The following is a 26,705-nucleotide window of genomic DNA, read 5'->3' on the forward strand; positions in this document are numbered from 1 at the left end:
TATGTACTATAATGCTAAATTCTATACCTGAGGGAAGGTCTAGGCCTATGAGTGAATTCTCATGTGTACAAGCTTTTGTTGTATGAACCTTATACCTTAATTTAAAACTATTAGTTAAATAAAATTGGTGACAGCCAATTACTGGAGAGATTAGAAGTAGGTGAGTTTGGAGTGACTTGGTTGGAAGAGAGACCAGGGAGGGAAGGAGAAGAAGAAGGGGGAGAGAGAGGAAGTTCCCATGAGGGGAGATGGACCATGAGCGCATGGCCAGGAGAAACAGCAAGTATCTGGGAGATACCACTGGGGAGGTAGGCAGGCCAGCAGTCAGAAGAGCAGATTAGGGGTTACCCCCAGTAATTGTCAAAACCAAATAAAATAACCAGAGCCTGAGTCTCATTCATTTGTAAGCTAGCTGGAGATAAGCTTAAATTGTCTGTACCTCAGCCCCCAGCAGTTTTCTTTTCAAAGTTGCCTGCAGATTTCTTTCAGTACTCTAATACTGAGAAGCAGCAGCAGTCATTAGAAATGCATTATAGACGTGAAGCCTTAACACACACACAGAGTATATACAGAGCAAACTCAAAGACACTTTCACAGAACAGAGCACACCTGCAATGGGAAGTGGGTGAACTAGGTTCCTGATTCTGTGGACAGCAAGGCAGCCTATAGGGTTCAGCATAAATGTAGTCATTCATTAAGAATCCTTTCTGCTGGCTTAATGCTCGCACTCTGTCTTGAGCAAGAGGAGGCCATATCTCTCTTGCAGCTGGCATGGCTATCTATTGCTTTTCATACCCAGCCTTCCCTCCACACCTCTAAATGCTAGAATGCTAAGTTGTCCCGGCTGGGAGGGAAATGCAGGACTCAGACACTTCTTACTGGAAACACAGAAAGGATGACGTCTGGTTCTGGGCTCTGAAGGACCCACTTGAGTCCTGCTTGGCCAGGCTCATGCCTTCCAGTTAATTGGTCTTTTGCTCATATCTTTGGTTTGCAAAGCCCTGCACAGTGGGTTGACTCCTGGTATCTTCAGTGAATTTTACTCCTGATTTCAATCTTAACCAGGAAGTCATCCCCTGACTGAGCATAGAGAATCTCCCTCCAGGAACAATGTCATAACAGCCACTTATACATTGACCATTTCTTAGTAAATAAAGACCTGGCTTCTCTTTAAATTGTGCTGAAAGGCATGTCACATGACAGCTACTTTGTTAACTCTGAGTGTACAGGTGAATACTACTGGGTATATTCACATTGTGAATTTAAAACATATGATGCATCTCAGGTTAGCCTAGACCTTAATATGTAGCCAAAAATTACTTTTAACTTCTGCTTCTCCAGCAACCACCTCCCCAGTGATGTACTGGTGTGTGCCACCATGCCTGGTTCATACAGTGCTGGTGCTAGAACCCAGAGCCTTTCACATACTACACAAATGTCCTGCTGACTGAGCCGCATCCCCAACAGAAGCTTCCTGGCTCCAGCATTGCAGGCGTGTTTCTAAAGGTTTAAATGTGTTTATTTAATGTGTGTGGGCATTTGCCTGCATGCATATAAGTGCACCACACACATGCAGTGCCCCAGGGGTCAGAGGAGGATATCATATTCCATAGAACTGAACTGAAGTTATAGACAAGTTATAAGCCCGCACGTGGGTGCTAAAAACTGAGCCCTGGTCTTCTGCAAGAGCTATCTTAAGTCTGATCCATCTCTCCAGCTCTGCTGTCAGCATTTTTGATTATGTGTTATGGTTTGTTTAGCAGTAACCTCTGACCTCTGACTGATGTGTGTTACTAGAACATCCTCAGTTGTAGCAGTGAGAAATGCTCTGACACCTTCAAATGCCCCCTAAAGGAAGAAATAGCTCCCGATTTAAGAATCACTGAATCACTGATTCTTAAATGCTAAAAGAAACCACTAAAAGTCACTGCAGAAAATTGATCCTTATTACCCTATATTTTGTGTCCCTGGCATTTTTCTTTTCATCCAGGACTGTCTGGCTAGTTTTGTGACAACTTGACAAAGGCTAGAGTGATCTGAAAAAAGTGAACCTCACTCGAGACAATGCCTGCACATGTATCAGAAAAATGTAGCACAGTGAAATGACATCCTTAGGGATAGGGTACTCTGCAATGAGTTTTGGTGGTGGTGAGGCTCTACTGGGAGGATCCATGAGATTTGACTGTCAGCTTGCTCAGTAACTTTTGATCATCATAAAATATGTCAGTGTCTCTCCAATAAATTCCCTTTTGCCTATTCTAGAACTAAAAAACATAATTTCTCCTGTAAAAGAAAAGGCCATATTGGACAGTATTCTCTGGAGAAAATGGACCAATAAGGCAGGGTAGTTCAACGGTGGCCATCTGCACACTTTGGAGCCTCTGTCTCCGCTGTCCCAGTCCAATGCTGCACAGATTCCTATGGTTATTGCTGGTTTAAGTTGGAAGGCCAAAGAAACTGGAGTCTGCTGTCAGGCAAGGATGGTAGGGTAGACACACACCACTCAGGAAGTGGCTGTGAAGGTAGGTAAGTACAGACACCTCTTTCCTCAGAACCCTTTGGATCTGCCCTACCCATTGGAAGATGCTGCCACTTAGAGGGTGGGTCTTCCCCACTTAGTTTAACTTCTCTAGAAATGACTTCACAAATGTGCCCAGAAAAGTGTCTCCTAGGTGACCCTAGGTGACCCCTTCAGGTTTGTCACTGTCATCTCTGCCTCCTCATTAGATTCATGTATCACTATTGCCTTTCAGAAAAACAGAGCCCACAAATGCATAACAAGGACCAGATTAAGTGACTGATATGATGCACGGAGAGTCCATTGCTCTCTCTGTGCCCAATGTGGAGCTAAGCACAGCTGCCCTCCTGGTGCTGTTATTAATGCATAGGTAACGTTGCCTCTGTGCTAAAGTTTCAGATTTGCACATTCATGCCCTGCTTACCCTTTTTCTTACCAGTGCTAGGAGCTGAACCCAGGGCTTGAAGCATGCTAGGCAAGCATGTTACCACTGAGCTACATGCCCAGTGCCTGTCCTTTGTGATAATGTCCTTATTTTATAAAGTAGAACATATGATCCTTCCCCTTCCAACATTTGATGACCAATTAATCATAAGCTGTGGTCCTGTGGGTATAAGAATGTGGCACCAAGACATACAGAAAGAGAGACAGAGAGAGAGAGAGAGAGAGAGAGAGAGAGAGAGAGAGAGAGAGAGAGAGAGAAATACACAAATAAAATGTAATGCAAATTTTGGAGAGATTTTGGGGGAAACACCTCAGAAAAGAGGAGGGAAACAGAATGAGCAGAGAAAGTCCTAGGGAATCAAACTTAGGCCACCAGTCTTGGCAGCAAGCGTTTTTATCCCTGTGCCATCCGGCTAGCTATCCCCCAAGATCCCTTGCATGTCTAATCCTATCTTGGTGTCCTCTTTAGAAGATCATAGCTGATACCAGGACTGTCCAGTTTTCTATTTTTGTATAAAAATGACCCTCAAGCATGCCTCCTGAGAACAACCATGTATTATTTCCCAAGATTCTGAGGCTTAGGGGCTCCTGCATGGTCCAGCTGTACAGTGAGGTAGATGGGTTGGTTTGGAAGATTGGCAAGCCTCTCTTTTTTTTAAAGATTTTATTTATTATATATGAGTATACTGTAGCTCTGCCATTACAGATGGTTGCGAGCCATGATGTGGTTGCTGGGATTTGAACTCACGACCTTTGAAAGAGCAGTCGGTGCTCTTAACCACTGAGCCATCTCTCCAGCCCCCGGCAACCCTCTCTTATGTTTCTGTTGTGACAGAACAGAGACTGCTGGGCTCAGCCAGGACTATCAACCCAACCATAGTGTCCACATGTGACATCTCTGGCTTGCAGACCTTTTGGGTTTTGTTTGTTTGTTTGTTTGTTTTGTTGCTGTTATTGTTGTTGTTTTTTGGGGTTTTTTTTTTGTTTTTCTCTTTGTTTGATATGTGTGAATGTTTGCCCTGAGTGTACATATATGCACTATGTGCATGTCTGGTATCTATGGAAGTAGAGACTATCCAATCCAATGACAAATGAAACTGAAGTTAGAGATGGTTATGAGCCAGCATGTGGGTGCTGGAAATTGAACGTAGATGCTCTAACCGCTGGACCACCTCTGCAGCCCCAGCATCCAGGACTTAATTTGAATATCTCTTTGGATGTACTTTGCCTTCACACAGCCCCACTCCTGCCATACTCTGATGGTAAAAGAAACAACAGACACATCCAGAATGAAAAAGAGATGGTCGAACGACACTCCAGTTTGAAGCCAGAAGAGCCAAGAAATTCACGGTGCTGCTCTAAACAGCCACATGGGGCCGCCCTTCCACTTATGAAAACACCTGTCATTTAACCCAAGAGGCATTTATTAATTCTAACCAAAAGCATACTGGCTACAGCAAACATGCCAGGCAGATCCCACCTGGGGCCTCCTAGCTTCTGCCCTCATTCATCATCATGGCCCAGTTGTCAATGACAGAGAAGGACAGGGACTTGGTGCTGATGGTGGAACCGTCTTGATGAATCAGTCCCCAGACCACACACAGCCCTTATGAAGGGAAATAGAGCAGTTTTGCTGTTGGTCTTTTTTTTTTTTTTTAATTTTTCTACAAATGCAGAAGGCTGTCATGAGAAATGACCCTGGCCACAGATTCGTTGACCATTTGGAGCCCGTGAAACAGCAAGTCTTCCATTTTCTAGTAAGCATAAGGAGGAAGGAAATAGGCACTCTGGCCCACGTCTATCTAAGGGTCAGCTGTGGTCTGCTGTGCCTTCTGAAGCTTTCATCGGTGAGGAAGAGACAAGAAATTATGGACTGGTGTAGGACTATTCTCCCAGGAAAACTGCCAATGTCCCCAGGAGTTCAGGTGAGGCACTTCCAAAGCAACCATCACAGCAGTCCTGACTGCTGACAAGTCCCTCACAGAAGGAGATAGAAAGCACCATGGGACCCTCATCAGAAGGAGATAGAAAGCACCATGGGTATCCATCCACCCCTGCAACCAGTGTGCACATAGTCCCAGTGGGGAGCAGGAAGAGTACAGGAGAGGAAGCATCAGGGAGAGGGCTCCCTCTGCCTGGACATGCAGTGTCATTGTGCATGCTAGGTAGAGACCACCCACCAGAGCTGTATTAGGCCACCCATGCTCCTACCTGTACTCCTGTCATTGGTCTGTAGGGTTCCCAGAATGAACTTTAGTGGATTTGCACCTCAGCCTGTTGGTCCTCAGGAAGGAGGGGGGGCACTGTTTACATCTCCCACAGGAAAAAAATTTTCAGAACAGCTGTGAATGTAGCTTGATGGTTAAGTATTTGCCTATAGTATGAGGTCATGGGTTTGATTCCCAATACAAAAGGAGGTCAGTGGGGGTAATAATTAAGGCCAGGGAGTTAAGTGTGAAAGAAACAGTGCAGCTAGAAATGCAAGCCCTGAGGTTGATTCTCCCACAGAGAATGATAGCCTTGTCTTATTGTTTTTGTTTGTTTCAGAGAGGGTCTCTGCTAGATCAGGTTAGCCTCAAACTCACAGAGATCTGCCCACCTCTGTCTCCCAAGTGCTGGTATTAAAAACGTGAACCACCACACCTGGTTTACAGTAGGCTTTTTAAATCTGTGCTGTCCTTTGCTGAGTCATTTGTACAAGTTTAGTCAGTTTAGACTTGGTGATGAGGAAAGACTCAGGCACAACAGTGGCGAAAGACAGGTTTGGGGTGTGGTACGTATCTGCTGTGTATTGAAGCAGTGTCTTCTGTAGTCTAGGCTGGCCTCAAACTCATTATGACACAAGGACTTTGAATCTCTCCCTCTTTCTCGAACCTTCTGGGTGCTGTTATCACCATACCTGGTTGACGAGGTATTGGAGATGGAACATGCTAGACAAACTTTCCACCAATACACCAATTCTCTCAGTTCCAATTTCTTGATAGCAAGACAGAGTAACAGGTTCTAACCTAAGGAAGAAGTGAAATTTCTTAGAAAATGTGCCATTTCTTAGTAAATGTTCACAGAATCAGAGAGAAGGCCAGAAAAACAGGCAAAGAATATGAACTCACTTGGGATTCCTGTGTGAATAATAACACTGCCCAACAGGGAATCCCCATTTGCCACCTACTAGATCCAGAGTCCCGAAAAGGAGAATTTTCTGTCTGTGTTAAGACCACACATGAATGAGGAGCATGTGTAGAAGGTGCATGCCTCGTAAGACTGACTGCCTGAGTGTCCACCCGAGAATCCAAATGAGAAGGCTGATGAGGGGGTGCATGTCTGTAAACCCAGTGCTTCCCTGGCAAGACATGAAGGGTAGACAAGAGGAATGTTAGTCAAGTATAGAGACATTCTCTGACTTCCACATGCACGTCCACACCCACATCTTCATAATATACACTATCATATACACACACCAAATAAATCATGTTTTAAAAAAGATCACATTTGTCTCCGCCCTTATCCTTTGGAGACAGCTGAAGCTGCAGGTGGTATCAATCCTTAACACAACCATGTTTTTACACACACACACACACACACACACACACTCACAGAGACACACACACACACATACACACAACCACAGTAACATTAAATCTGAAAACTAGCCTCAGTAAGATATTAACAGATTGAGGACAAACTGGCTTCCAAAGTGTTTGAAGCCCTCTAAACTTGGTCCCCAGAACCATTTTTTAAAAATGAAGAAGTTGGGGTTAGGAAGATGGACAGCTCCGCAGTTAAGAGCTCATATATCTTTGGCAAAGAGGCAAGTTGGCACCCACATCAGAGGCTCACAACTGCCAAAAACTCCAGCTCCAAGGAGATCCGATTCTTCTGGAATCTGCAGATTTACACACACACACACACACACACACACACACACACACGGACAGAGAGAGAGGCATAATTAAAATAATCTTATTTTAAAGTGCAGTAATTCCTAAGGAAGAAAGATTGTAACAAAATGTTGTAATAAAAATTATTTAACTTAACATTCTTTGCAGAATTTTCCATTAATATTTTAGGAAACATTTAGCTACAACAAAATGAAAATGCAAAGAGCAGGTTTGTCCATTATCTTATCTTCCTGACAGTCGGGAGCATTCGGGCCCTCTCTACACACATCTCCCACATCTACAGAGGGAGGCAAGGCACACTGCCTTCTACCAAGACTCGATGATGAAGGTTGATGTCATTATGCAGGTGAAGGCAGACAAGATAAAATGAGGCCTGTCATTGGACAAGAAGGAAGGGAGGTGGGAGCAGAGGTTTTAGAAGGGAGAGAGAAGCAAAAGAGAGAGCGCCAGAGTGAGGAGAGGAGCTGGGAGAACATGGCACCAGATGTTAAGATTTTTCTCTGCGCATAGATAAAGGTTATGACTATTTTTAAGGGGTGGGTGTGTACAGGGTTTTGCGCTGTCTAGATGGGCAAATTATATCTTATCAATTGGATTAGAGGTTATTGTGTGGTGTGTTCTTTCATGGGGGACTGAATTGAATTCAAGAGAGTGTGTGGTGGCAGGAAGCATTGGGATGTGTATACCTGGCATAGTAACCACCCACCAAGGGAACTGTGAGCGACAGCAGGGGGTGTGACAGAGTGCTGTCGCACACTTACTTTCTGTCCCCATGATCTCATGCCACTGCTGCCAGCTCTCCTATTCTGGTTCACACCAACTCTAAGCCAAGTGCTTAATGCAAAATGTGTTTTCCTATATACTATGCAACCTGTCAAGGTTACTTAACCATTAAGATGTTCATTCCCATCCTGCCTGGTAAATGATTTTTGCTACTGCTACTAAATTATTGGGTGCTATATTTACTATATACATTCTCAAGTCAGTAATTTAATAAACACAAGTTGTCTAACTCAGATATGACCAATTGATACAGCTCTCAATCTCGGAAGTCTGCTAATTATTAATATACCCAAAGTCTAACAGATTACCCCCCAAGGTCTCAGAAGATAATGGACACAGCTATGAGAAATTGTCTGGATTGTGTTATGGAAACCACTGAGAAACACTGTGGACTGACTGGAGAGCCAAATGCCTCATATTGCTTAAAGTCAAGGTGGGTCACTTCTCAGTTCACGAATTATCTATTCCACAAAAGTCACAAATTCAAATTTTAAGTTTTCTTTGATTGCCCTTTAACTAAACTTAAAAGTGTTTTTCATTATGTACATTCAGAAGGAAAAACACCTTTTTGTTCCTTCTGCTCCACAAAAAGCTCATCTTAAAGACTGTTCATGTTGTTAACTTATGTTGTTATCTCTTTTGTAAATTTATAAGCTACAGGAAACCCACTCAGACCTACCTCTCATGGACCAAATAGAAATCTGCTTGAAGCAGAACACTTGTACTGTCATAATTCAGGGTTTTGGCCTCAATTTTTCTGCTGTGTTCAGCATCATATATTTTATAAAATTTAAAGCAGTGAGAGCTAAATACATGTTATGCACTCTTCAATTATAAGATATGATAGGATATTGGTTGTGAAAAGGATTACTGGGGAACTAGTGTTTTCCATCCATTAGTATATTTTTCTGACCTTAACTACAAAGGCCCCTCCCTCATGGGGTAAATGCAATGCCAGCAGGAAGACTCTACATTAGGAGACCAGAAGCTGGTCGTGTGACACATGAGTACCAGAAAACAAGGACCACACAAGTTCTGTGCACTACCATGTCTGGCCAGCTCAGAGAATGTACACAGGAAGTATGATTACCTTCCCTATTAGCTAGTATACGTAGTATATTAGGCACTTAAATATTTGTTGAGTGAGGTTTTATAAGAGGGACCCAGTGTGCAGAGCCTCGCTGGCAGTGAGCTGTGATTGCTCCGGATCTGTTCCTCAGAATGTAGAGGTAGCCACACTGCATGGCCAGGCCTGACAACACCAATAGTACTTGATGTTGTGCGAGCTCAACTTCACAATATAACAATGTAGTGAAAGCGAGATGCATTTGACATGGCCAGCATCGGATAAGCCATTTTGTATTTCCAGGGTATTGGTAGTCATGATACCTACCAGCTCCTTACATCCAGCAAACAGATATCACCACCAACTGCTAGTGTGTCAATGCCGCTGAGGTTTTTAAATCTGTGCTTGTACTCCAGGCTGTGCACATCATTTATGGCAGCCTCAAATTCTTGGACGTCACAGTAAATTATCATCTCAAAGAGTTCTGGGAAGCAGGTAATATTTCTCTCTTCTCCCCAAGCATCCTGAAGAACAAAATGTCTTACAAATGCTTTCACATTCAGGCATGGGTTCAAGGGCAGAGCGATATCCCTTGATTTTCCTGCCACTAGGTCAATGTTAAAGCTTCTGGCATTTGTATTCACCTCTTCTTTAATGACAACAGTTTGTCCAGGGCCAGTGGAAGCATTCAACCTTGCTTCAAATGGCAGGCTCAACGGAAGCTTTGCCAGACTTTTGTCTATTTTCTCTGCTTATCTGTGTCAGTCCCAGAGTAGATGTTTCCATGCTCTGTAAATCCAAGCTGAATCTGAACCCGATGGAGTGAATGTTCACTTTGCCATAGATGCCTACTGTGTCTACCTTCTCTGGACTGATCCTGTGGCATACATCAGAATGTGCTTTCCATTCACAGCCACCTGGACTTTGTTCTTTAGCACCATGATCACAGTCTCAAAGGACTTTATTTTCTGAAGGGCATGTCATAGGTGATCTCCTCCCAGCCCCAATTCTCATGGGTCAGTGTGTTACAAACAATGTGGTTGGATCTTTTGAAGCGAGGGTTAAAGTGGAAGGGCCACATCAGCTCTTGGCTTCAGGTTGTTGCCATGTACCTGGAATCTTTAGGACCATGTCCACGGATTACAGTCAAAGAGCCAGGCTTCAACTGCTTAGTAATGGTGCCGACCTAGGAGATTGTCGAGTTATAGATGATATTTTGTAGGTTATTTAAGGACAACATTTTTCTTTTTCAACTTATTGATATTGTTAATTGGAGTCTCTCTTTCATCCCACTCTTCATTTAAGGATTACTCAAAGTAAAAACTTGTCCCTAGCCAGGTGGTGGTAGGTTCTGCGCTCTGACATGTGTCCCTTGCCAGACACTGTTGGTGCTCTCTGTCTTTCATTCTTAAATGTCACCCTTGAACACTTGGAGAACCTGCATAACTGATATGGGTTAGGGTCGAATATTAGCTGTGTTGTTGTACTAAAGTCATTTGATTTTTTAGCTGCAGGTACCCTAAGAATAGAATGGGAATCTTAACATTTACTTCTCTTCCCAGTTTAAAGAACAAGTGAAATATTACTAACTTAAAAGCTGTTAAAGACGAGAACCAACAGCTAGTCTCAGCAAACTACAAATGAAAACAAAGACCTTGGCATCCACTTTCAACCCCCAACAGAATCACAAAACCATCTTAACTGGAGGTAAGAAAGTACACAAGAGGCCAGAACACAGTGCCCAGGCCCTGCACCCAATCCCTTCTGTGTGCAATAGAACTGGAGGTACTCTGGACTCCATGATCTACACAGAAAATCAGGGAAGCTCAAATTCACAGACCACACCTTGAGCCACAGCATGTCCCAATGCTTGTCCCGTCTTCTGGTCCCTCCTCCTTCCATGCTCTTGCTAATCTTCCTCTCTGACTCGCTGAACCTGGGACAGGCACACCCCATTTCAGCAGGCAATCTTTTCATTTCCCCTCCTTCGTTTGATGAGCTAAGAAGTGAAATGCAAATGTGTTCCCTTCTCTTTGAAAAACTAAGCCTCCCTTCCCTGGAGCAAAGAGGAACAAGTTTTTCAGGTTGTGGATCTGAGGTACCACCAAAAGAAAAAAAAATGGGGGGTGGGTGAAAGATCAAGAGGGAGAAATGCTTACCTAGACTCAAGGCACTTTGGAGGTGTGGGGACAAAGTCTATGAGTTTAGAAAGGGGAAGTGCCAAACTCTGTTCCCCATAGTCACCTGGCAATCAGTAAAACAGCAGACACAAGTACTTGGGTCATCTAATCCACAGTGCCCTGGGCACTGGGTTTCAGAGCTTTATAAAATACTCTGCATTTGGTATACTAACTATCGTGGAAACTGCTAGATGCTGCCCAACTGACAGGATGCTGCAGATGCAGACAGATCAGACCTCACTGGGTGAACAGATGAGTAAGAATGAGGTAAGGGTGGAACCTTGGGGCAGGTAGAGCTTGTGACAGGGGTAGGGCTTCACAGCTGGCAGAACATTTTTAGTCATGTGTCACCCATGATTGATTGGCAACTGCGTGTCAAAAGAAAGGTGATGATCTAACAAGCTTGAGCTTGGATCAGCCAATAAAGAACTTGTCAGGAATCATGAAGACATGAATTTAGTCTTTAGAATCCAAGTAAAAAAGCTGAGCTGGCAGCATATGCTTGTAAGCCCAATGTGGAGAAGCCAGAGACAGATGAAACCCTGAGCTCCCTGACAGCCAACCTGGCCTAGTAAGAGAGATGAAGGTCAATGTCTCAAAACAACAAGGTGAGTGACTCCTTGGGAACATGCATAGTTTCTCTCTATGTATGAACACATGTGTACACATGCTTAACACACACACACCCTGAAAGCAAAGGAAGGGAGGGAGGAAGGGAGGGAGGGAGGGAGAGAGGGAGGGAGGAGGGGTGGGGGGAAGAAAACCAAACCTGTTGGTATACTGGCTAGTCTTGTATCAACTTGATACACAAACTAGAGTTACCTGAAAGGAGGAGAATTTAAATAAGAAAAATGCCTCCATAAGATCCAGCTGTAAGGCATTCATTTTCTTAATTAGTGATTGATGAGGGAGAGCCCAGCATATTGTGAGTAGTTCCATCCCTGGCTTGTTGGTATCTACATCAGCTCCTGCCTCCAGGTTGCAGCCCTGTTTGAGTTCATGCCCTGGCTTCCTTCACTGATGGACTATGATGTACAAGAGTATGACATATAAATCCTCTCCCCCAACCTGTTATTGGTCATGGTGTTTCATCACAGCAATAGAAACCCTAACTAAGATAGAAGTTAGTACCTGGAGTAAGATATTTCTATGATAGATCCAACCATGTTTTCTGGAAGATTGTGGAAGATCTTTGGAAGTTTGGTCTAGAAAACCCTTTGAGTGTCGAGGGCTCAGTAGGTTGTTCTGTGTGAGCTTGGAAGGTAAGAATATTGTGAGCAGTGCAGAAGATGGAGACCTGGAAGCTTCCAGAGAAAACTTAGACTCTATCAGAGACATTTGCTATTTTGAGTTGGGATTCTGTCTTTCTGGTCAGTTGGGAAGGAAGAGGCAGCCTTAATTAATAAGAGACCAGCAACACTGAAGTGAAACTTTTGTAAATGTGGGACAATTGATGCTGGTCAGCTAGAGCTAAGAAATTAGGGGTGATTGAGAGGAAACACACATCATTAAGGTGAAATCTTCTGGGAAGGTTTTATAGGTTAGCACAAATAAGCTGTGTTCCAGAAGTTATTGTGCTGGCAGCTTGTTTGTGTAAGAATCATGAAGGTAGTACTGGCTTTGACATGAAGAGATTATGGAAGCAGCTGAAGCTTGATACTGGGAGAGGCTGGGAGAGGCCAGTGGTGAAGGAGCAGACTCAGTGGCAGAAGGCCGAGGACCGAAGGAATCGTGCCAAAAAAGTTGAGGATTGGCACCGAGAAGAGAGCCTATGAGAAGCTGTTGGTCAAAGAGCCGCCCAGTTGCAGCAGAAGATTCCAGTTGCAGCAGAAGTTGCCAGTGCTGTGGAATGACCATCAAGAAGAGCAGCAGCAGAGGAGTAGAGTCAGCCAAAGCCTAGAAGACAAGCTGTGTGTGTTGAGAAAGCAGAACTGAATTAGTGACTCAAACTCCTTGGAGGATTGAGTGACTCCCAGATAGCTGGACATTGAAATACTTATACTGTTGGAGTTTTGTTTTACTTGGTTCAAAATGTAATTTTGCCCTTGTTCTTCCCTCCTGTAGAAGATATTTAACTTAGTTTTATATTTTTACAGGAGTCTAACAGCTCAAAGACTTTGAACTTACAAAAACAGTTTTGCATTTTAAGATTGGATTTTTTTATTGATTATTTAGGAATTTTACATAGCACACCCTAATCACACTTACTTCCAAGTCCTCCCAGGTCTGTTGCCCCATCCTTATGACCATCCAAAGAGAAGGAAAAAAGTCCAATTCGTGTTGCCCATATACTTACTGGAACATGGTCAAACTCCCAGTGTCCATCTACTGTGGAGAGCTACACTTCAACATCATTATACAAATTTTAAGAGTTCTCTTCAATAGTTCTTGTCTAAGCTGTTTCTTTTGGTGGGGCTGGGGGTCATCACAGAAGCCTTCTATGTCTCTCTTTCTCAACTGTGAGTCGGCAGTCATCAGTACTACTGCGGAAGAAGTTTTCCTGAACATTACAGTCAGGGGTAGAACAGATCATGGACTTCCACATGTTTTCTGGTGATAACACAGACCACAGACATCAACATTTCCTTCTGCCACCGCACAGGCCATGACCATCATCACATCCCTCAGTGACAGACCACAAACATCAACATGACCTTCTAAGGGAGCACAGATCACAGACATCAACATGGCTTCAGGTGGCAGCAGAGACCACAGACATCTGCCTGGCCTTCAGTGGTAACACAGGACATCAAGATCCCCTCCCCACCCTATCCAGCAGGACCACAGACCCGCAACATGGCCCTTGGTGGACTCCAGCATGACTTCAGGCAGCAAGAGATTAGATATTTTAAAGAGACTGAAATTTTAATTTGTTTGAATTAGTAAAGACACCAGGACTTTTAAAGTTAGCTTTGTTTTTAAAGTGAGATCTTGGGATGAATTAGAAAGGTGCAGCTTAATAGTGATGTGTTTGCTTGTCAAATTGACAAGGGGTCAGTTGTACTAGCTAGTCTTATGTCAACTTAATCCAAGCTAGAGTTATCTGAAAGGAGGGAATCATAACTGAGAAAATGCCTCCTTAAAATCCACCTGTAGGGGCTGGAGAGATGGCTCAGCGGTTAAGAGCACTGGCTGTTCCTCCAGAGGTCCTGAGTTCAATTTCCAGCAACCATATGGTGGTTCACAACCATCTAAAATGAGATATGAATGTCCTCTTCTACATTCATATTTAAAATAAATAAATAAATAAATGAGAGAGAGAGAGAGAGAGAGAGAGAGAGAGAGAGAGAGAGAGAGATCCGCTTGTAGAGCATTTCTTACATTTAGTGACTGATGCGGGAGGGCTCAGCCCACTGTGAATAGTTTCATCCCTGGGTTGGTGGTCCTGGGTTCTATAAGAAAGCTGGCTCAACAAGCCATGGTGAGCAAGCCAGTAAGCAGCACTCCTCCATGGCCTCTGCACCAGTTCCTACTCCAGATTCCTAACCTGTGTAAGTTCTTGTCCTGGCTTCAGTGTTACACTTCAATGTGGATGTGTAAGCCAAATAAACCCTTTCCTCTCCAAGTTGCTTTTGGTCATGGTGTTACATCACAGCAATAGTAATACTAACTAGGATATGTGGAATTTAAATCTAGTAGACAATAAAATCTGTTTAAAAAAAGATACAACCTTCACACCTTCATAACACACACACACACACACACACACACACACACACCCTTCATTCTCTTGGCAGACCATCATGGGACTGGGGATCAAGCCAGCCTTGAACATGCTACTCAAATGCTCTACCACTGAGCTTCATCCACAGCCCTCCCCTTACAGATGTTCAAGAGCCCCCTTGGCCCTCATGCCACACACCAGCCTTAACTCTGTGGTTGGCCTCAAGAGCTGGGCCAGGTTGCCAGGGCTCGACTCCAGAGCTATCTCTCCTGACTCGCCCATCTTGGTGTAGTAATTCTCAGAGCTAAGATGCTAAGAGGATGCAAGGGCTTCCTCCTCCTTAGCTGACCCTTCAAATGATGCAGGATGAAAGTTCATTTTAGTTGTCTACTTGAGACAATCTAAAATCACCTGGGAAGACAGTCTTAGTGAGGGACTGCTAGATCAGGTTTATCTGAGAACTTGTCTGTGGGGGGTCATTTTAATTCTATTAATTGATTGATGTGGGCCTAGAGGTGGGCAGCATCTTTCCCTGGGTTTGGGTCCCAGACTATACAAAGGAAAATGTGGGCTCAATGCAAATTCATATGCTTCAATTCTCTCTGCTCTTAACCATGGATATGATAAGCTGCTTCCAACCCCTGCCTTGCCTTCTCTGCAATGATAGACTGTAATGCAGAACTGTGAGCCAAATAAGCTCTTCCTCCATAAAGTTCCCTTGTCATGATATTTTATCACAACAACAGGAAACAAAACTAACACAGAGAAGCCACGAGCTACCTGCTTAGGACTCTCCGGCTGTGCTTTCAGTACACAGTAGAACTCACACATATGACAGCCCATTAAACATGCCTTTGCATGACTTACGAAAGTTTCAGATGCCAAAAGCACAGGCTAGCACCTGTGCTACCCGGCCTCCCAGTGACTCAGTACCCAAGGTCACTTTAAAATGTTCTTCTCTACCTCTGATTCAGCTCAGTCTTTTTCTCATGCTTAAACTATCAAATGTTTCTGAATTTGTTCAATCCCAATACACGCCCTCAGATCACAATGATCTTAATAAACACAAAGTGACTGACTCCCCTCAGGCACTCTTTTAGTGACTGCCTCTACGCTCCTCTCCCAGTGGACACAAGATCTGCGGGCCAACCCCTCCCCCAGTCTAGCCTGCAGCCTAATTTTATATCACCTTGGAATTAAGAATAGACTTTATTTCTGGGAACACTTGGAAAGGAAATTAACATTTTTTTTAGCAGATACCATAGGCTGCTTGTTCAAATACAAATGTGACTTGGGACCCATGAAATAATTTAAACTAATATTAGCATCCTGCCCCCAAATCTACTTGACAAAAGTACAAGGCCTTACATTTTTTTGTGTTTTGTTTTTGTGTGTGTTTTGTTGTTTTGGTTTGGGTTTAGTTTTGGTTTGGGGGGTTAGTGGGGCAGGGGTGTCCAACATAAATTTTATTGATTCTTTGGGAATTTCACATCCATAGATCCCTCCTGCACCCTTGCCGGAAGCCATCTTTTGTGAAGAGCAACACTTATTACATTCTTAAGAGTTCTTTTCCATGGGTTCCTGTTTAAGCTGTTACTAATTTAGAGTAGAGGGAGGGGCACTGGGGTGAGGGTAAGGGTTGTCACAGAAATCTTTCACGTCCCTCTTTCTCTACTGTGCATCTTCTGTCATCCATATCACTGCCAAAGTAGCTCATCTGCTCTTTACAGTTCTCGGGAACATGAATCGTGGGCCTCCACAGGGTTCCTAGTGTCAGGTCAGCACAGAAAACAAACAGGGCTCCCAATTGCTGCAAGGCCACAGACCCAGATAAGGCCCTCTGATATAGCTGAGATCATAGATATCAATATAGCTTCAGGCCACAGCATAGAGCACAGACCTGGCTAGAGTAAACCCACAGACCCAGACATGGCTGTCTGTAGCAGCATAGGCCCAGCCATCACCATGGACCCAGGGGACAGTGCAGGTCACTCAGATGAGTCTAGCTCCCAGTGGCAACAGGGCCCATGAACATCAATAGCTTCAGGCTGCAGCAAAGACCACAGACATCTGAGTGGCCATTCTTAATTCTTAAGTTAATGTTTTTAATCTGTCAAGGTTTATGTGTTTGAAGATATATAGTACACAGTATATATAATTATTTAGAGAAAAAAAAAACAGGAAAAGTTTTCTAGCTAACTTTTTAGAAGATAGAAACATAGCAGAAGAAACCAGCTCAAGCTAGTATTTGAAAATCAGGGTATAACCTTTTTAGTAAGTATAAATACAAGGGCATTGTACTAAACATTAACATTTGTTCTTCCACTAATATTTACTACATGAGATACATTGGCACCTCTCACAGCCCCTTCTGTAACCACACTGGAATTCCTTTCCTGTCTCATGCAAATATTAACTAAGCATTGTAGTGTGTCCCAGCAAGGACTGAAAGACTGAAACAGATTCTCCATTTAGTAACCTGGCCTCCCTCAGTATAATTGTTTGGAATTGAGATCAAAACAATCAATTGTTTGGAGGACAGAAAGTATGTTTTCCCATCACTTCCCAAACATTTTAACAGTTGTGCATTAATGACTCATTTCATAGCCATTTCCCCTTTTTTCCTCTGAAAGTTCTTCTTGTCCTAAAACTCCCTGGTCAAGATCTGTGGCGGAGAATTTCTTGTCTCCTCAGGGCTGGCTTGGAATAGGTCTATTCTACCTGCGTTTGTCTTCCTGCTGTGATAGAACAATGAGTAGTAGGAACTGCTGACCTGAGGATTGGAGTGTTCAGTGAACTTCGAAGTTCTTTGTTCTTCATGGAACAAAAGAGGCTTCACTCACTAGCCATCTGTCTGTCCCAGTCTCATGTTGGGAGTAGAAAAGGCTGTGGACTGGCACCAACCGGAAGAGAAAATTGCCTTCTCATCAGCAGCTCACCTTGGAGGACAGACAGGAAGTGACCTCACAGCCTTCTCACTCAACTCACTTGACAGGACTGACAGGCATGCCCACATCTTGACCAGGTCTCTTCAGCCTCACACGCCTCTTACCTTTCTCTGCATTTCTCATTGCCTGACTCTTTAGTTGACCCACTGAGGATTGGTGACTAAGCCTAGCTTGTCATGGCTGCCAAGGTCCAGGCTCTGACCATAAGCCCTGTTAACAATAACACAGTGCTTAACGCTTCAGTGCTTCTGCAGGGTTTGATGTCCCAAATGTTAGCTGGGCTACAGAAAAGATCCTGCCTCAAAACTACAAACAAAGAAGGATAAATTTAATTCAGAGGAAATAATGTAGAAGAAGCAGTGCTTGAGGAAAACCTGAAGGACGGGAGCGTCATGGTCATCACAAGCAGGGGACAGGCAGAGCAGGAGCTCAGTCCATCAGACATGGATGAGTCCATCCATCCACAATGGCAGAGGGAGACTAACAGGAGGGTTCACAGCACAGAGGATATGGAGAGAGACTGGAAGTCACCGACTGGTGGAAGAAGTCTCAGACTCCTAGGAAACTCTAACTGCTAAGAATCACTAATGATAAGGTCAAGAGCTCAAGGGTTACAACCCTGAACAATGGTTAGGTGGAAAACTGATGGGTCATGGTAAATAGTTGGCCTCTTGAGGAAAGAACTCTTCTTAGGATGCCAACATGAAAATCTTTGAATCTTCCACATTTGTTGGGATTCTGCTTTTCAACAACTTATCTCAGGTGAGCCTGATATCATGACCCCATCCCCTCAAGTATTTCAAACGACAGACTGTTACATAACTTAGTTGGTCGAGTTCCAGCCTAGCATACGCTCAGCCATGGTTATTACCACCAGCACTGCATAAATTGAGCTTGGCGATCCCAGAACTTGGATTCGGAGGCAGGAAGATCAGAAGTTCAGTGTAAGGGCATGAAGTTCAACCTACAAAACCCATAGTGAAAGGAGAGAACCAATAAATATTGTCTTCTGATCTCCATGAATGTGTATAGCACACATGTGCATGCACGCACACACACACACACACACACACACACACACACACACACACACAAATAAAGTTTAAAAATAAATAAATACTGGGACTAGAGAGCTGGTTCAGAGATTAACCATAGTTGCTGTTCTTCCAAAGAACCTGGGATCCCTTCTAGGCTCCAAGGGCAAAGTACTCACATGTACAACAAAGCCACAGACATATACATAGAAAATAAATCTTTAAAAATACATGAAATAGTCTTTTAGAAATTTAAGTCTATCCTTAGCTTCATATCAAGTTTGAGGCCAGCCTGAGCCACCCAAAACTATGTCTCAGAAAAACAAATATAAAATTAAAACCAAGACTCTAAAAGTCAGATAGTGGTTTGTCCTCAAATATCCCCACAGTGAAAGTCGATTTGACTGACATTTTTGTATTTCTGCTTTCATTTAGCTTTTGCCTCTGGAAATTCCCAACTTCCTCACTAGTCTTACTGATGTCTTACTATGAAATGGTCGAGGGTTCCGCCAGCAGTGCTGGGATTTCCCTGTCCATAAGCCGTGCTCACAAGGCTGCCAGGAGCACAGGCCACTCAACCTGTCCCCTTTCAATGTAATTTTTAAACTGTGTTCTTTATTTAGTGTTTTCTCTCTATTGGTATTTGTGTGGGTTGGGTAAGGAGGATGACTGGTAATTGAGCCTAGGACCTCATGCATTATAGGCAAATATTTTACCACTCAATTATACCCCCAGGCTTTGTAAAATATTTAAAATATTCATCTGATTTTCTGTAAGTCTTATAGTTACTTTTCTAAAGTTTCCTAGGTATTTAAATACTCAAAGCTCTGGTTAAGCATATATACAGGAATATATACAGCTCTTACTATTACTTAGTAAGGCCAAGAGATGGGCAGGGCTAAACTGCCTGCTGCAGAAACATTAAGGACCTACATTAGGGTTCCTAGAACCCAAGCAAAAAGCTGAGTGTTAGTGAGTGCCTGTAACTCCAGCTCTGAGGAAGGAGATGAGGTAGAGACAGGTGGACCTCTGAAGCCCATTGGCTAACAGTTTAGTCCAATGGCTGAACTTCAGGTTCTGTGAGAGATCTTGTCTCAAAAACTGAAGTTGGTGAGCACCCAAGTTAGGACACCTGATGGACCTTTAGAATCCACATAGGGGTGCACACCCCTGTACCCACACATTTACAAATGTTACATACCACATATCCACAGTCACAGATCAAAACTGAAAGGAAAATAAGTGATTGATAAGGCAGCACAGATTTTGGGTCCACACTGCCTAGAACCAAACACTGATGGCCAGTTACTAGTTTTGTGTCCTGCGACTTCACCTTTCCCGTATATAAAATGGGTATGATAATGACCACACTCCTTTGTAATAAATGCTATATAATACTCCTAGAATATTGCCTTGTCAGTGGTGAGAATAATTCATATAATAAAAATATATAACAATTGAAATGTAAATAAGAAATACCCAAGTTAATAAAGATGGAGGAAAAAATGTAAAGACGATGAGGTTGTTAAAATGTTAGTTTTTACTGGCACTCATGATTGATATTTATAACAGTTTCAAACCATCACAGAGGCTTGTTCCTCTAAGTCTGGGGAACACCCTGTGAAAAACATGAACCTGAGAGAAACTAGACCCAGGAATTGTATTTAAAGAACTCATATTAAGCTATTAAGGTGTTGTGTCTCAAACTTGTAATTTCTGAGACTTGGGAGGGTGAGGCAAGAGAATGGCTATAACTCCAGGAGTAGCCTTAGCTACAAAGTGAGAACCTAGTTCAACAACCAGCCAACCCTTACTGACAGAATTTGATCACTGAACTACAGTCAGATGGCTTTTGGTTTGCAGACCAAACAAGACCTGGCATCTCCTGGATCGTTCCTGTGCTAGACAGGATACAGAGAGTGCCTGTGACAATCCCTTCAACATAGAAACCATTACTGCCCTCATCTTCCAGATGATAAAATGGAATTTCAGAGAAGTTAAGGGGTTTACTTGAACTTGTAGCTAGAAGGGATGGATGCAGGCAGTCTGTGAAGCAGCAAGTAGACAGATGTGCGTCTCTGTAGATACACACTGTCTCTTGAGTTGGCTCTGGGGTTTCTGTTTCTATAGGGGTATTTACTTGGGACACAAGTTACTCCCTTTTTCAATGAATCCTCCCATGAAGCCTTGAAGAACACTGGAGCTCATAAATGTATGGTTTGTGCTTCACAATAGAAATGGAAGAAATGAGACCAGAAACTTCCTCCCCACCCTTACCAGCAGCATTTGACCACAGGACTTTCCCTATTCCTTAACCCTGAAGTCAAGTGGCTTTGGTTTGGAGACTTTTAATCTTTTACTTATTATCAATATGTGCTTGAGTCATGCATATATGTCCCTGATGTGTATGTGTGCATAGACATGTGTGCCACAGCATGCATGTGGAAGGTCACAGGAGAACTTCGTACAGTTGGTTCTTGCCTTCCACTTTTATATTGCTTCCTGGAATGGAACTAAGGTCATGAAGCATACCCGGAAATGTTTTTACCTCCCGAGTCATCTTGCTAAACAAACACTTGTTTAGAGATGTTGTCTGCTTGTTTTTTCTGGGGATTGAACCCCGGGCCTTAAGAATGCTGTGCACAACACACACACACACACACACATCACTGTGGTACTTCCCAGCCCTCAAGTCAGACGTTTTATCTGTATTTTATAAGTAAACTAGGCTCACTGACATGGATAAATTAAAGTTATTGTATCTATAGAGAAATCCAGCAAGTTGAAAATCATTCTCCATCTGCCATAAAGGGAGAAAAAGAGGAAAGAGAGACACCATGCCTGAGAGGTGCCAGACAGAGAACCGCAGTGTAGGAGCTGGGGGATTGCGGTCCATGAGGGCTGCACATCTAGGTCTAGGGCAGCAAAGATGGAATATAGATTTTAGTAAGTAATAAATTGGGAATATTGGAAGGATTAGGCACATGGAGGTTAGGAAGTAACCTGGCCATTGAACTGTTTAAGGCATAGAAAACTATAAAGGCTCAAAAGAGAAAAAGAAAAGAAAAGAAAATCATTCTCTCCTGGGTCAATTTATTATGGTTACATTTATAGTTTATACTAAAAAGGGAAATAGGATAACACAATGGAAAGCTGTGCTGGCTAGTTTGTGTCAACTTGACACAAGCTAGAATCGTTTGAAAGAAGGGACCCTCAACTGAGACAATGCCTCCATAAGATCCCACTGTAAGGCATTTTCTTGATTTGATTGATGGAGAAGGGTCCCACAGTCCACTGTGGGAGGTGCCATCTCTGGGCTAGTGGTCCTGCATTCTGTAAGAAAGCAGGCTGAGTCAGCCATGGGCTGCAAGGCAGTAAGCAGCACCCCTCCAAAGACTGCATCAGCTCCTGCCTCCAGGTTCCTGCCCTGTTACAGTTTCTGTACTGAGTTCCTTCAATGATGAAAGTGATGTGGATGTGTAAGTCAAATAAACCCTTTCCTCCCAAGATGCTTTGATCATGGTGTTTCGTCACAGTGATAGTGACCCTAAGACAAAGGCCAATTAAATGAATGGTTCATTAGGTCACATTGTAATGCTACCATCAGCAGAGCCACAGCATCTCTCTAACATTTGGGGTGAATGTCGACTGTGATGGCAATGCATGGTTGTCTACTTGACTACATCTAGAATTAACGAAAACCCAAGATCTGTGAGGGATCTTCCTTCCTTCCTTCCTTCCTTCCTTCTTTCCTTCCTTCCTTCCTTCCTTTCTCTCTTTTTCCTTCTTTTCTTTCTTTCTTTTTTCTTCCTACTATTTTAAATAGTATTATTCTCTCATATATTATGTCCGGACCACAGTTTCCTCTCCACATACCCAGTCTCTACCCCCTACCTCCCCTCTCTTACAGATCCACCCCTCCTCCACTTCCCCCTAGAGAAGAGCAGGCCTCCCAGGAATATCAACCAAACTTGGTATAACAAGCTACAATAAGACCAGACACATACCCTCACATAAAGACTAGACAAGGCAACCCAGTAGGAAGAAAGGGGTCCCATGAGTAGGCAAAAATGTCAAGGACAGCTCCTGCGCCCACTGTTAGGATTCTCACAAGAACACCAAGCTACTCAGCTCTGTCACATATGCAGAAGACCTAGGTCAGACCGCTAAAGTTCCTTGATCTCTGCAACCCCCTATGAGCCCAGTCAGTTGAGTCTGTGGGCTGTGTTCTTGTGGTATTCCTGACCCCTCTGGTTCCTTCCTCCCCATCCTCCTCAGGACTCTCAGAGTGCCCATCAGTCGCTGAATGAAGTCCCTCTGGTATCTTTGGTGGGGATTCTGCTAGGCTCTAGCTCCAGAACACTCTACAGGACAAACTGTAGGTTTTGTGTTATATATAATGTTGTCCCAATCCATCGTGAAGCCTGGTCTAGTTAGAGAAGATGGCCAGATCAGGCTCCTTTTCTCCCATTACTAGAAGTCTTTGCTAGAGTTACTTCCCAAGCTTCCATAGCACTAGGTTTCTACCTCACTTCTGGAGGGATTTTTCTTAATTAAATTATTTGAAGTGGGAAGACACACCAGACCTATTGAGGTAAGAAGACCCACCTTAAATCTTGCCACATCTTTGAGTGATATGCTATATAAAGAACACAGAAGGGAGGCTCTTGCTCTCTCCCCATCTGCCCTCCCTCTGAATCCAAGTTCACTCCTTCACTGACATTAGAGCCTACTTCTTCAGGATTCCAGCATATTCTGAAGATCAGCTAAAACATGCAATCTCGTGGACTGAATAACTATTGCAATAGAAAATTGGCTTCCAGGCAGTTCAGATAAGGGTTTTAAACTCCATACCCACAGTGGCAGGGTCTCCATAGTTAGACCCTGTCTTAAAAAAATAAATACACACACACACACACACACACACACACACACACACAGAGTGAGAGAGAGGAACGTTCTGTTGGTAGACAGCCATTGTTGAACTAGCTGGACCACAGCCTGAAAGTCAAAGCCATATATATTTTATTTTATTATATTATATATTAATTATATAGTATTAAATTATTAATTATTATAATATAAAATATATTAATAAAGTGCAGGTATATTAACATATAACATGCTATTTAATATGTAACATATTAACATAATAGTAATTAATATAATATTAATACATTGCTATATAATACATTATATTGATAAATTAATGTATTAGTCATTATATATTATGTTGTTATATATTATAGTATAATACTATATTAGTGTTAATAACATTAAATAATACTATATTAGTGGTAACAACAGTAATATATTAATAATAATGTTCATACAGCTATTGTGTGTAATTATTTTATATATGATTATTATAATCATATACTAATGTAGTACATATTAATTATTAATGATATAACCATATTGATGTTTTATGTTAATATGTAATATGTTATATAATTATAAAACATGATATATTAATAAATTTTTAATGACATGTTAATATGTTAATTATAACATAATACAATCTTATAGTACTTCTCTTTTTACCTAATCTATTACTCACTTGTGTACACATTTTCTTCCTCAAAAAGACATAAAGTCAAAGCACCATTTTAAAAAAGATCAAGGTTTGCTGGTGATATTGGGGAAAAAAACAAAAGCTGCTGACTATGAGATGTGACAGGATGAGGTGAGTTTTCCTGCTGCTGGAAGGGAAAAGAGTGATGTCCCCTCCCCCATCTGGGTCAGAAGTTTCCACATAGGCAACCCAAAACTGCCCTACACAGAAATTGTAGACAGAAATTGCATATGTGTCTTAGTTATGGTTTTACTCCTGGGAACAGACACCATAAGACTAAGGCAAGTCTTCTAAGGACAACATTTAATTGGGGCTGGCTTACAGGTTCAGTAGTTCAGTCCCTTATAATCCAGGTGGGAGCATGGCAGCATCCAAGCAGGCATGGTGCAGGAGAGCTGAGAGTTCTACATCTTCAAGGCCAATAGAAGACCAGCTTCCAAGCAGCTAGGATAAGGGCTTTAAACTCCACACCCCCAGAGACAGACCTACTCCAGCAAGACCACACTTATTCTAATGAGGCCACACCTCCAAATAGTGTCACTCCCTGGGCCAGGCATGTTCAAACCACCACAATATGATTCCTTAAAACGTTCAGTAAGCTAGTGAACCATGCTCAGGATAAAAAGATATGGCTTAACCTCTCTGTATGACCTGGTTATTTAATTTTTTTATTTTAACCATGTTTTGTCCTAGTTATATTCCTTCCTCATATGCAGATGCCCAGTACCTTCATAAGTAACTATAATTTTTATTTATTAAAAAAGTTATTGGGCTAAAGATGTAATACACTTGCCCAGGCTGCACCAAGCCCTAGCACTCCAGAAATTGAGTGTGGTAGCACACGCCTCTATTTCCAGGCTCAGGAGTTAGCACAGAAGCCGAACAGTCAGAAATTCAAGATCATTCTCAGCTTCTCTGCAAGGCAGAGTAAGAGAAAACACAGGCATGACCTAGCTCCCTGTCAGCCCAGCATAGTACACTTCCCAATATGAAGCATGGCTTTTGAGTGTCCCAGAAGACAGAACACTGAATTCTGAAGTGGTGTGAGTAGCCAGTTGCTGGCCTACGGAAGACTGCACTCCCCATGTCTCTTATGTGCTTCTTCTGCATAGAGACCCGGATGGTATAAGCATTCCCTTGTCCAATCCAAGGCAATATGCTAATCAATCACAATTGATATCCATAGCTATTCATGTCCAATAAAGCAGACGATGGTCCCCGAGACCTTCTCCAGAGAAGTTCATCTCCAGATCTTTTGCCAAACCATGGGCACTGTTGTCTCATTGGTGATGCCACACCCAAATTACGGCCTTAAAAGGTGTCTTTCAATAAGGAAATGGTTAAGTTGTACATTTTTTTTCCTCTCCTGGAGCCTTAGTTTTAGACAGTCTCCTTAGAGCAGGCTTGCTTCAAAAGCTCTGCTGAAGCTTGCAGGAGCACCCCTTTCTTGGTTTTGGTCCTTTGATTTTGTTTGGAGAGAGCTCCTGGCTACCTATTATAAGTTATTATCCCTCTTGCTGGCTCTGAACTTGCATTGACCCTCTGCATGACCCCAGCCTCTTGAGCACTGGGATGCCAGACTTGTGCCAAACACTGGTTGGATTTCTCTCTTAACGTCCAAACTTGCCTTTCTTCAAGTGTGTTTGAATTTTTCTTAATCAATAAACTCACTAATTTTGTGTGCCTCTCACTAGCTTTCAAATTTGTTTCTATGGTATTGTTGCTGGTAACAGTCTAATGTCTATGAGCTGGTGACAGTCTAATGACTGGAGTTTCTATGAGCTGGTGACAGTCTGGTGATTGGGATGTCTATGAGTTGGTGGCAGTCTGATGATTGGGATGTCTATGAGCTGGTGGCAGTCAGATGACTGGGATGTCTATGAGCCACAAAAGAGGAAACTTACACGGGTGGAACTGTAGCTCAGCTGAGAGAGTGCCTGCTCACATGTACAAAGCCTGATTCCCAGCACCACGGGGATGCAAGTCTATAATCCCGAACACAAGGGTGAAGACAGAAGGATAAGAAGCTTAAGGCCATCCATCCTTGGTTTTGTAGTGATTTTGAGCCCAAACTAGGCTGAAGAAGAGGAAATTTCAACACTAGGAGACAAACCCATCCCCTCCAACACAGGAGGAAGAGCTGAAGTATCACTTAGTCTGAAGACACACAGTTTTCATCATCATATATTTTCATGTCCATGGCTCACTGTGAGAGTTAAAACCACTGAGAATATAAGCAAGTAGTTCCTAAAGAGGAAATGCAAATGGCCAGAGGACACAGGCAGTGCCTGTCATCACAGTTACAAAGGAGGAAGATGTCAGCTAAGCAAGACAACACAGTCATGTGGCAGGAGCGGGGCAGATGCTGGTCATAGTCAGCCAGAGTAAGGGTATAGATTTTAGAGAACACTTTGTTAGTTCTTTTTTTTCTGAGACAGGGTCTCATTCTGTAGCCCAGGATGTCCAATAACTCACTATATAGCCCAGGCTGACCTTAAGTTAATGGCAATCTATCTATGTAAGTCTCCCAAGTCCTGAGCATACAGGTATAAGCCACCTAACCGAATCAAACGTTGAAACAGATCTTCCTGGAG

The 26,705-nt window shown here is 42.9% G+C and overlaps 1 long non-coding RNA gene and 1 pseudogene across 4 annotated transcripts in view; both read right to left on the reverse strand.

Annotated features, from left to right (window-relative positions):
- The window catches only part of LOC102556477 (uncharacterized), a 67,478-nt gene that overhangs the window by 1,610 nt on the left and 39,163 nt on the right, over positions 1–26,705 (reverse strand). For 3 of the 4 annotated variants that reach the window (XR_015627047.1, XR_015627046.1, XR_015627050.1), the window contains one exon: positions 5,862–5,970. The exons of the other annotated variant lie outside the window; for it this stretch is intronic. This is a non-coding gene — a long non-coding RNA (uncharacterized LOC102556477). The remainder of the gene's footprint in view (positions 1–5,861; positions 5,971–26,705) is intronic. 4 annotated transcript variants of the gene reach the window in all.
- On the reverse strand, positions 9,034–9,980 carry LOC148003935 (galectin-8 pseudogene; annotated as a pseudogene).

This window comes from Rattus norvegicus, chromosome 8 (genome assembly GCF_021556685.1).
Source record: "Rattus norvegicus strain SHRSP/BbbUtx chromosome 8, alternate assembly SHRSP_T2T, whole genome shotgun sequence".
Classification (NCBI taxonomy): Eukaryota; Metazoa; Chordata; class Mammalia; order Rodentia; family Muridae; genus Rattus; species Rattus norvegicus.